Source organism: Atractosteus spatula, chromosome 5, assembly GCF_055471065.1.
Source record: "Atractosteus spatula isolate fAtrSpa1 chromosome 5, fAtrSpa1.hap1, whole genome shotgun sequence".
Taxonomy (NCBI): domain Eukaryota; kingdom Metazoa; phylum Chordata; class Actinopteri; order Semionotiformes; family Lepisosteidae; genus Atractosteus; species Atractosteus spatula.
Genome location: NC_142710.1, coordinates 11,793,668 through 11,806,149, shown reverse-complemented (window position 1 = coordinate 11,806,149; position 12,482 = coordinate 11,793,668). Strand labels below are relative to the sequence as shown.

At 45.5% G+C, this 12,482-nt stretch overlaps 1 pseudogene across 1 annotated transcript; it reads right to left on the bottom strand.

The window, feature by feature from the left end:
- Nucleotides 1–324: 324 nt before the first annotated feature.
- Nucleotides 325–11,232, bottom strand: LOC148834100 (E3 ubiquitin-protein ligase TRIM39-like; annotated as a pseudogene). Its single transcript, XR_016091047.1, has 8 exons — nt 10,974–11,232; nt 10,102–10,679; nt 9,742–9,837; nt 7,897–8,130; nt 7,410–7,557; nt 6,435–6,714; nt 5,394–5,473; nt 325–842 (listed from the first exon to the last, which is right to left on the bottom strand). The product of XR_016091047.1 is annotated as an E3 ubiquitin-protein ligase TRIM39-like (transcript).
- Nucleotides 11,233–12,482: the final 1,250 nt, after the last annotated feature.

Genomic DNA, 12,482 nt, shown 5'->3' with positions numbered 1-12,482 from the left:
TACAGTATATGAATACAATTATATCATTATTAATTGCTTTAGATATGTGATTCCATTTTAAAGTATATTCCCCATTAATCAAATTCTAGAAAGTATGCATTTTTTTACTGCGATAATGAGCTTAAGTATTTGCAGAAAAGGTTAAAACATTATAACTTTTCACAAAGTATATAAACTTAATATAGTCAGAAGGAGCACGTAAAAACTTTTCCTAAATAACCACAGTATTTAACCAAATGAAAGACGTTAATGCTTAAAATGTTTTGGAAGAAAGTGAAAAACTGGTGTGTATTTTTTGTTTAAACTACCAATACTATCAATAGTTTAATCTCCACAGCTGACAGCAGGCAGCAGCACAAGGTCTTTATCTGAATCCCAGGTCCAGAAGACAGGATAGATCTTCTCCCCCTGATTGAAGACCATGTCAGTGAAGGTGTAGATGAGAGTCCTGGACTCCACTGTGTAAAAGGAGACCTTCCTGTCCTCAATATCCACACACCCCCAGCCTCCTGGGCTGCAGACTGAGGGGGAGATCAGTCACAGGGTCAGTGAGAGCAGAGAAACCAGAAGGGTCAGACACCAGTAACCCTGCTGGGGAGAGAAGCTGAAGACTCCTTTCCTCTCTGCAGACTCTCTGCTCAGTCCTATTCTCCACCAGTCATTCACCTCCACCTCCCAGTAGTGTCTCCCTGAGGTGAAACTCTCCCTGCTCACGACACAGAGCCAGGAATCAAAACTGTGTGGATTGACACAGAGACTCTTCTGTCCCAATCTCACTCCCCTCCTATCCTCAGACAGGGAGAGAGAAGAGTGAGCTGTATCAGGGTCCAGAGTCACGTCAGCTGTGGGAATAAAACAGGAAACATCACAAGGGTCTCCTGCAGATTATATGAAATTTAAAGTCAGATTGTACCTGTGAAATATGTTTGTCCCAACCAAGAAACAATTGCTGAATTTGAATCTGATTCAATTATGGCCATTAATGATGAGACTCTGGAAAATTGTCAAGAAGTACATCCTGACAGAAACACAACTCAATCGGCAGCAGGAGTGATTCACTCCTTCTGCAGGGACTCTATGGGCTGGTCCTGGAGGGCAGTGCTGCACTTTAACACCCCTGTGCTCTTATCTGGACGGCTGACAGAGGAAGGAGCAGCTGGGTGTGTCTCCCTCTAACAGACAGGAGCAGAGTCAGAGAGAGAGTTGATGGGCTGCCTTCTTCCTCAGCTGTGTCTACAGGGAGAGCCTTGAGTGAGGCTGGGGAAACAGCGACCCCTGCAGGTGAGGAGTAGTCAAGTCAGGAGAGACTCAGGGAGCAGCGCTGAGACACACACCCTGTCACACAGGGGAGCTGTGGTGTGAGGGACCAAGACACTGTGGGAACAGAGATCAGAGCTCTGAGAGGAGCCAGACTTGAAGAGAGAAGACCAGGACAAAGGCTGTGTTCACTGTATCAGGGTCCAGAGTCCTGTCACTGTGGGAATAAAACAGCAGGTGTGTCCTGTACAGACTGCATCTGTACTCTACTGTAGATGGATACAGATATAGATATACAGTAAATACTATAGATTATGTATATACATATACTGGACTGTATATCTCACCCAAGATGCACAACAACCAAAACATGTTTTTCTTTCTATTTTACATTGCTTTATTTGTCCCTATATTGTTTAAGCAATAAGGCTGTGCTATCGTGATATCATGAATATGGTCACAGTTGAAAGATGATATCGATTCATGATATAGCACAGGTTGCGAGTGCCCTATTGCCTTTATAAAATGATTGCCAAACATGAGATTGCTGTATAGAATGAATTTTTATTTAAAAAAATTATTTAACATGAAAATTAAGCTGTTTACGTTCCTCTGCCAGAGCACATAGTCCCTCGTTGATACGCAACGCAGAAACACAGCTACAGTACAAGTAACATTAACTAGCAGAGAGGACATAAGCTAGCAAATATGATAAAGGAATAAATGACTTGTTTTTTTTTTATTTCTTGTGCAAATTTTTTTGAACATTTCCACTGATCGCACAAGCTTTTAAAAACTGTCTTATCCCAAGTTCGTCAGGCATTTTCTTTTTCGCTGCAGGAGTGCTCCCACTGGTGCTGGTCTCAGTGCCTGCCAGGATATCAAGCGCTTTGTCATTAAAATTAGGTTTCCGATCATTCCTTAGTGAATTCCTCTCGTGTTTACAGACATAATCGTCCTTGCTTCTAACCGAGCGCTTGATCATTTCTGCACCATTGTGCTACGGAAGCAGTGGTTGGTGTAAATTTTTGTTCTAGCTGCTCTTGGCCACATTATTGCAAGATAATTAAAAAAAAGCCTATTTGATTGATGTGATTGACCGTTATTTATCAGGCAGTGATATTTCTTTATCACACAGTAAAAAGTCAAAATTCCTTCCGGCATATATCAGAGATTACAGCATGTCAGCCAATCAGCTTTCAGGACCAGAACTATCCGTTGTATAAACCTAGATATGGACCATGTATATACAAACATTATGAATTTTTTGCACCACTAATTCTAAGTGAAACAAAATCTATTCCTCAAAGGACAATTCATGGCTCAGTACCCTACTGCCCCTTCCCTTCCCTACAGCTGGAGAGTGTGAGTGTAGTTCTTTTTTTTTGCAGGAAACAGATCATTGTAGTTCACTTGCCCTGGAAAAGGTCCCAGAGTTTAAACTTAAATATCTCCCAGCTACTATAAGGTACTATTATATTCTTACACATTCTTAGAGCTCAGACACTGTGTCACACTGAGGAAACACAGAAGCTAAATTTAATATTAATAGTGGCCTAAGCTGCAGTCCAGAGCAATTCCACTGACTGGACAGGCCCTGCAGGAGCTGGAGAGAAAGTCAAAGAGATGGCAGGAAGAGAGAAGCTGGGATAAAGGAATAGAGGGGCAGACAGGTCCTGTGGTGGAGGGAGAATATATATATCTCACACTGGCAGTGAAACTGGGCAGATGGCTGAAGGGTCATAGGTAACCTTCCTAAGCTGCTATCAGGAGGTTAACAAGAGGGAGTAAAAGGTTTCAGGAAAGTAGAGCAGTCAGAGGGTTAAATTCTACTACATTGTATAAACTATTGACTTGTGAGAAATAATAAATAAGTACTACAAAAAAACAGATAGTAGGAACAAGTGATCTTGGGTATCAAACATTATTGAGAGAACAAGGTCAGAGAAGCTGGAACATGACTGAATTTGGCTCATCTCCTTGTTCCCCGTGAAGAGAATGACTTCACTTGTACACGAGCCAGTGAGAACCTGCACTCTGTAGCTCTGCCCTGCAGGGCTCTAGTGTTGTAAAGTGTGTGGGTCTGGAGACAGGTCTACTGGGCAGTGATCTCTCTAGAGAAGGGTGAGAGACAGCTGAGCCGTCTCTGAAACAGCTGCAGGAAATAAAACTCAACATGTTCTGCTTCTTGTTACCACTATAGGTGCCATGATCATCTTGTTGTCACGGATGTCGGAAGGAACGAACTGTGGAATGGCAGGAGAGCGGGAAAAGACCCTATGCAAAGCTGTGGAATAGGAGGTTAACCTGGGCTCAGCGGTACATGAGTTCATGAAATGCTGTATAGAAGCCTATACCCTTTAGGCCGCTGACGTGGGGGGACCTGGTGCTAGGCGGGTCTCAGGACATCTGAACGTCAATGCTGAGCGAAGGGGAATGAGTGGCCCGGAAATATATAGCCCTAGAGAGAGAAGGACAGCGAAGCACAGGAAACTAGGGACAGGACAGAGTGGGAGCGCCCTCTGGCTGCAGAAGGCGTGACAGTACCCCCCCCCTTCATGGGCGGCTCCTGACACCCATAGAAATAAATGTGCTGCACAGCACTGGGGGGAGTAAAAACCTCATTTAACTGAAAGGAAACCTCCGGGAGTCCACAGCTAAGAGCTGCCCCCTCTTCCAGGGTAGAAACCTTTATTGGGTAGAGGAAGGGAGGGCCAGGGTAGTGCTCTGGAGACTTAAAAAAAAGACATGTAAACAAGCACAAACAAAAACAGAAATAAACCTGGGAAACCAGGGTAACAAAACACACAAAACAGGTAGGAACCAAGAGTTCCACGACACAGGGGGCAGGTGGACCAGAGAGAAGGGGAAACCAAGAAGTGAAAGAATCAAAACACCAAGCAAAAAACAAAAATAAAAACACAAAAACCCGGTAAAAAAAAACAACGCAGACTGGGCAAAAACACGTTCAACATTCAATCACTGATATCGGAGTGGACAACCCAAGGAAAACCAGGAACTAGACCCGCTCACAGGCACGGATGTCTGGAGTGATATCCAGCAATAAGAATAGAGAAACGGAAAAAAGCTCAACATCCTATCACTGATATTGGAGTGATCAACCAGAGGAAAGCCAGGCCCGCTCAAAGTGATATCCAGCAATGATGATAGGAGAGCCAGCTCAACATTCAATCATGGATGCTGGGAGGGACAAACCGAGGAAAGCCAGGTATTTGGTATCAGGACGGCATCTGGCTGCAGAGGGCGTGACACTTGTGGGTCTGTTCTGAGATGTTCCGCAGGATTCTATAATTGATACACATAATTCTAAAGATAAAATAATGGATTGTATAATCATAACAAATTATGAATACATAATTATGAAAAAATAGATGTAATAATTGAGAAGATCCTCACTCACTTATGTTTGGAGGATTATTGTGAGTTTCCAGTTACAGGAACAATTTTTGTTTCCTGTCTGTTTTATATTTACATTCTTTTACTATTAATCTGTAGCTGGTTTAAGCTAGTTTAAGGTTCTAGTTGTTCTTATCACACAAGATACTATAAATATTCAGACTCTGTGTCTGGGGGTCTGACTGGAATGGGAAAGTGTTTCTGAGAGACACTCAGATCTAATCTCAGTGGGTCAGTAAAGTCAGTAATCTGTGGGTCCTTGTGGTCCTGATACCTGACAGCTGAGCTTCTTCCTATTGAAACATGAGTTTCCCTTCAGCTGGAGAGTGATCACTGATCTTCCATCCTGTCACAGTGTTGAACACTAGGCTTTGGTTAGCAGTTATGAAACTCTCCAGTGTGATGCCGCAAGGAGCAGAGCTTTTAGGGGTGGTATAACCCAAATGCATCATACTGCATATGGAAGTTTATTCCTCTGCCCTTATTAGTAAGGTCTACTGCGGACCTCCTCTACTGCTCCTCACAAGCACATGTAAGCCAGACAGAGATAAGGAAAAGGCGAGCTGATTGGGAGAAGAAGACAGAGCAGGAATGACAAGTGACATCAGTCTCTGTCCATGTAGGGACTAGAACCCTGCTGAATCTGACTCTGGGCTGAAGACCCCATTTCATCCCTACAATCCCAGCTCTGAGCTGAAGATTCCAGCTCTCATCCCTACAATCCCAGCTCTGAGCTGAAGGAAGCTTTCCTGCTGCTGCAGCAGTGACTGTGACACAGCACAGGCTGTCTGTTTCCCCACTACAGGCACAGAGCCACAGTCCACAGTCACACAGGAGCCTGCAGACCTCCCTGCTGAAGAGTGGCTGTGCTGCCCCTGCGCCAGCCTCTCCAGCGCAGCTTCTTCTCTTATATTATACTACATATAATCTTATATATTTTATTATTGTTCCCTTTATGCCATGATCCTGCCTAATTACATGGGCAAGGGGTACGATATAGAGAGTGAAGAGAATGGGGGTTAGTGGGGATCCCTGAAGTGTCCCCCTTTCTAAAGAAGTGCTGCCTGTGAGGTTGACATTTACCTGTATTCTAACTATGGGGTGTGAGTGTACAGTTATCAAAAAACAATTAACTCTTCTTTCAATCCAGACCTCTCTAATACTTCAAACAAATATTCTACATTCACACAGTCAGAAGCTTTTTTAGTGCCTGAGCTCACTGGGATTGCTCTGGTCTGTTCTCCTTTACTAAAACATGTGGAGTGTTCTCCTGATATTGTCCTGGGTCTGACTGTCATGAATAAATCCAAAAACTCTCACATAATAAATCTCCAACCTTTTAGATCTATTAGATTCATATAATATGAATTCCAATTTAAATTTGCAATTATCCAGAATGAATTGCAAAAATCTCTTTCTACTTCAATTAGGTAGCTGCAAAGGAACAAGAAATATTCAGAAGGGAATAAACCTTTAGTTGTTCCATAACTCTCTTTGTCCTCCTTAGGGATAACTGAGAGGGAGTACAAACTGGTTTTGAAGGGTCCAGTTAAAGGAAGACAAGACAAAAGAGATTTTTTGTAAAAGTCTTAAACCACTTTGATGATAGCCCATCACGAACTGGTGATTGATTAAATTCATATTGGTGTGATCTGTGTGTCTGCAGGCTCCTAGTTGTCAGTGTAGATTCTAATTTACAGGTCTAACAGGATTAAAATCCTCTGTTTCACAATGATGGAACAGAGAACTGTAGTCCTGACACAGCGATGGGGTCTTCAATCTGTGTATTGGGGACCCCAAGACATGGGTCAGTGTTGGGGTCCAATTCCTCATCAGTCCTGATAAGCACAAAGCCCATCTGAGGGACTTTGCTCACAACATTAAACACATCAGCTGTGTATAAAGCAGGAGTTACAACATCTCCCCCTGTTAGAGTAAGAGCCTGTTTTGACCCCTGTGACCCTGCTGTGACCTTTGTAAATGACAAGTTCCTGTCAGTGACAACAGACTCACCTGCATGTTTGCGAAGCCTCTCAAACTCTGGAAACAGAGAGAAAGATGTTAGAGAGCTGAGAGCACATTCCTGCTGGAGTCTGGTCTCCAGGTGTGCAGTGTTGTGTGTTGTAGTGCTGTGCTGATCTCTCAGGCAGGACAGTAACACACAGGAGTGTGTTGTCTGCCCAGTGGAGCTGTGGGTCTGTAAGAGACACTGACAGCTCATCCAGCTGCACTGGAACAAACTACTGATCCTGAAGAAAACCCCACTAATCTGTCAGCAGTTAATGATGGAAAAACACAGTCATGAGGATCTTGTGTCCAGATACAGTCAGGGGGAGGTAAATTAACAGAAAATAACAATGGTTACAAATAGCACCTAATATGAATTAAATTATGAAAAGACACAATGTATAAATTAATTAATAGCCATGATATTTAAAATTGAAATAAAAACACAAGATCAATATAACATGAAACATGAAATAAAAACTTACTTAAGTATCCTAACTGATACTTAAACAAAAACTGATACTTGATGTTTTTTGTTTTGTTGATACTAAGGAAAGGTGAATATAAATATGATAAAACAAAATATTGAATTTGAACTCAATGAAGAAAAGCTAAACTTTAAATCAATTAAGAACCTTGTAATAAAAAACTTACATTTTCTAATTGATATTTAAACACTGATGTTTTTATTTTGTTGAATCACAAAGGAAAGGGAGTGAAACACAAACCTTCCTCTGAGAGCCTCTTGACTTCCTCTCTGAGTCTGTCCTCCAGCTGACACACAGCCCTCCTCACAGCCCCCAGACACAGATCAGGGTGAACAGTGATGTCAGACCAGTCCTTGGGGTGTGGAGGGGAGCACAGGGAGGGGAAACTCTACAGCAGGAGAGACTCAGAGTCATGGGGGGTCACAGCCCTCTAAGGCAATAAGTCACCTGTGAGTCTGAAACCTAGAGCCCAGTATAGATCACTAAGAGTCACACAGTGAGCTCTCTCTGGTCTCTGTAGATACTGTATCTGCTCTCTACAGCGTGTGCTGACCTGTAGGACTCTCTGCTCTCTGTAGATACTGTATCTGCTCTCTACAGTGTGTGCTGACCTGTAGGACTCTCTGCTCTCTGTAGATACTGTATCTGCTCTCTACAGTGTGTGCTGACCTGTAGGACTCTCTGCTCTCTGTAGATACTGTATCTGCTCTCTACAGTGTGTGCTGACCTGTAGGAAGTGGATGTGGTCCTCAGTGTGGGAGAGCTGCTCCAGCTCAGTGTTTCTTCTCTTGAGCTCAGTGATTTCCTGCTCCAGCTCTTTAATGATCCCTTCAGCCCTCCTCTCTGCTGCTCTCTGCTTCTCCTCTATCAGCTCGATGAGCTCAGCCTGGCTCCTCTCAATGGAGTTTCGAAGAGCAGTGAAGACCTGCACACTGTCCTTGATCTCTTTCTCTCTGCAGAGCTCTGAGGAGACACCAGGAGACTTTCTGAGTTAACAGGAATAAGAAAAATAGTATTAAAATGTGAGAGTGAACAAATTAATTGCTGGTACATTAATCATTTCAGTTCAAAAGAGAAGGGAAACACTTCACACACTATGTGGGTCACTCCACTCCTGGGTGACAGAATATCTCATCCGTTATCTGGATAATGACTTTCATTATCTTCCTAACTGTCCTCTCTGTCAGGGAACCGATCGGTAGAATAGGAGGATCCTTATGTGTAACTGTGAATCCCACAGCATCCAAAAGACGTAATCCAGGGGCTTGGTCAATTAGGGAGGCGATGAGTCCGGTAACGAGGGAAATCCAAAGGACAATCCAAGAATGAAACCCAAAAGGCGTGGTCAAAAGGCAGGAGCAAGGATTAGGTACCAGGAGATCAATCTAAAGGCTTAGAAAGGCGCACTGTCACACCCCACACTCTCCCTCGCAGACGACGGTGCATTCCCAGAACCACTGCTTCACAATCTCATCCCTGATTGAACCTTCACATTCTCACAGGCACAGATTCCTCGAATTCTCACTCCCTAACCAATCATCCAATCACACCCCTTTCCCTTCAGTATTTAAACTCCCCTCACACACCTTTCCATGCTCACTATTGAGAAGCCCCCTTGTAGTATTCTCCTTCTCCTTCTCCTTCTCCTTCTCCTTCTCCTTCTCCTTCTCCTTCTCCTTCTCCTTCTCCTTCTCCTTCTCCTTCTCCTTCTCCTTCTCCTGCCACACCAGTGCACTTTGGATACACTCCCTGTCTTCATCCTTGTATTCAATTATCCCTGCAAACTGTCACGATCGCTACTCTCCCTCTTAAGGGTGCTCCAGCCCTTCCTCGTTTTCCCCCATTGCTTACACCTGTTCCTTATTCCAGCCCCTCCTTAGTTCCACCTTTAAAGCCAGACGCAGGCATTTCAATGAATCCCATTGTGTGAGAGCCCGGGGTCCTGCTGCGTCTGGCTCTGTCCGGGTTTTAGTTTCCTGTTCCTGATTCCCTGCCCTGCTGGTTCTGACCTGGTTTGTGTTTTTAGTTCGTTTGGATGGATTCCCTGGTCGTGGACTCTGCCTCCCCCTTTGGATATACCCTTGGATTGTTCGCCTCGGATTCACTCCCCCTGGACACCTGCACTCCTCAGACACGCCCCCTGAATTCCTGCATGACTGTTTTCCCTATTGTCCTCACAATTCTGGATTGTGTTGTCCGCATAGGGCCCGGAAAGTACTGATCGTTACACACACAAGAGAGTTCTGCAGGAGGCTTCTCAACAGTGAGCAAGGGTTGGTGTGTGAGGGAACTCTAAATACTGAAGGGGAGGGGATGTGGTTGGATAATTGGTCCGGGAGTGAGAATTTGTGGAATCTGGTGCCTGTGGGAGTGTGATGGGTTCAGTTGGGAATGAGATTGTGAAACAGTGCGTTTGGGAATGCAACAGCGTTTGTGAGGAAGAGTGTGGGGCGTGACAGGATGGAACAGCGTTTGCACTCAGTCTTCCTAAGTGTCCTCTCTCTGTGCAGAGAGCAGTGACCCCAGCACTGAGCCCTGCAGTACCCCCCTCAGAAGGATTGACAGGACTCACTTTGCTGAGCTCCACTGCCTGTTTGATCTCCTCCACCTTCTTCAGTCTCTCCTGGATCATCTGTTGTACCTCTGCCTCAGTCTTCCTCAGCTGAGTCTGTGGACAAACAGGGGAGCAGAGACACTGAAGTCATTGTTGCTGGTGCACAAACACTGCACAACAGGCTCACACTGACACTGACACTGGTCAACTGACTCTCACACTGACACTGGGCTGGTCAACCGACTCTTACACCAGGGAAGTTGTGCTAAGATACCATCAGTTTCTGAATGTATTGATCATAGCCACTGATTCATATTCTAGTGATTATAATAATTTAATTCACAATAATTTTAAATTAATATATAACCATAAACCCACCTTTTTCACTCCGCATTCCTGCTCTAAAGGGACAGTGCTGTGTGTCCTGTGGTCAGTCTCAGTACACAGCACACAAACACAGGTCTGGTCAGTCCTGCAGAACAGCTCCAGGAGTCTCTCATGGTTCTCACACAGCCTGTCCTCAAGGCTCTCCACAGGCTCAATCAGTCTGTGTCTCCTGAAAGCAGCTCCTTGATAGTGAGGCTGGATGTGAGTCTCACAGTAAGAGGCCAGACAGACCAGACAGGATTTCACAGCCTTGAGTTTTCTCCCAGTGCAGGAATCACAGGACACTTCTCCAGGTTTAGCACAAAGTCCTTCATCACTGCTGACTCTGGTCCTCTTGAACTGCTCAGTGATTTCTGCCAGACTTCTGTTCACACTGAGATCAGGTCTCATAGGAAATGTCTCCTTACACAGTGGACACTGACACACATCACTGCTGTCCCAGTATCCTCCAATACAGGCCAGGCAGAAGCTGTGTCCACATGGAGTGGACACTGGGCTGGTGAATGTGTCCAGACAGATAGAGCACAGGAACTGCTCTTCAGACAGGACACTGCTGGGTGAGGCCATTCCTGAGCACAGAGAAGCAGAAACAGAGACGATCAGAGGAGATGATCAGCACCATCTCAATACAACACATAGAGCAAAGAGTTTGTGGATCCACAACAGGTAACACATTAAACACAAAAAACATATCTAAAAATTTACAACAAATACACCATCAAATTACACAATGAAGGGCCACACAGGCTGGGTGACGAGAACAATAACACAGCCCTTCCTCACAATTATATACCAGCATTTACTCACACAGTCGATACACGCAAACTACAGACAAGAGCAGAAAAACACCTGAAGAAACTCACCTGGAGATACTGGTACACAGACACAACCGCCTTGACACTAGAATACTGCAGTACAGGAAACCCCAGACTGGACTGACTGGGAGAGTCACTGGGAGCTTCAACTGGGGAGAACAGCACTCAGGAAACTGAAGTCTGAATCAGAAATGAAACTGAAAGTTAATTCTCCCGCCAAACACAACTTCCTGCAAGAGCAGCACTTACAGTGTCTCTTCAACAGTTCCTCCCATCCCTAAATCCTCAGCACACTCCTCCAGCACAGAGGAACAGGCTGCCTGCTGTCCAGACCTGTCCCAGTCCTCAGCACAGCAGCTCTGCACTCTATTGTAGTGAAGGAGCCTGCAGTGTCAGAGCTGAAGCTGCAGGAGAGAGAGTCCAGCTCCAGGTCCAGCCTTTCCCTCCCTGAGCTCTTTATTCCCTCTGTCCTTTCCCTCCTCTGCCAGTCAGACACACAGCAGCTCAGTCCTCCTCATACAGGGCCAGGGCTCCAGTCCAGCAGGGTGCTCACAGTAGCGTGGTGCTACAGTAGCTACATTTAGCAAGGCAGCACCTTTCAAAGTAAAAGTCCCCTAAAACCTGCCTCAGGAAAAAAAATCCTGTTGGGCCTGTGTGTGACCATGAGCCAATATTACTGCCTGCTCATGGGGACACCCTGCTGAATGAGGCCCATCTGATCCGAGTGAGTCTTCTGCTCTGTGATGAAGAGGGATTTGAAGTGGGAGAGGAGCTGTCAGGATACCCTGCTCCTCTGGGCTGATTCATCCACTGGGAAGAGCAAAGGTTTCTGTCTCCATCTGGGCTCCAGCAGGAAGGAACAGGAGTGTTTTTGCTAGAGGGCTGGTCTGTCTTCCAGGCCTGTGGGAGTCAGAAATCCAGGGCTGCTTGAGGAGATACAGCTTGGATTCTGGGCAGATGGCTGTGTGGTCGCTCATTTCTCAGGCCCATGAAAGGCTCCCAGTGTGCTGCAGGGAGCAGAGGGGCTGGTCAAGCAGGACTGAGCTGAGGCACTGCTGCTGCAGGAGTGAGGCAGCGGCGTATCGTCTCCCCACAGCTGAGAGAGACAGGGAGCACAGCCTGAGTCCACAGGCCCCTGGTCTCCCATCCGCACAGACAGGAGCTCTCTCAGCACGAGGGGAGAGGAGCCAGCAGACCTGCGCTGCCATGTCAGGGACATGAGAGCTGCTCACACACAGGCTGCACCCGGTCAGCTGGGACAGCCAGTGAAGATCTGGTGCTCAGTGAAGAGTGAGAGTGAAGAGTGGAGATGCAGTGGAAACGTGAGGAGAGAGAAGTGGGAGACACAGAGTGAACTGGATTGAATCCTCAAGTGTCCAGAGAGGGAAGAGTTAGGGAGAAGATCCAAGGAGAAGAGTGAAGAGAAGAGCAGAAGAGGAAGAGGAGGACTGTGCAGTCTTTTCTCAGACCAGTTCTGGTCACACTTCTGTATCAAAGGACATTTCTGTTACTTGTTTACTTACTACTTACTTACTAAAGGGTTACTGAAGGGTTGCA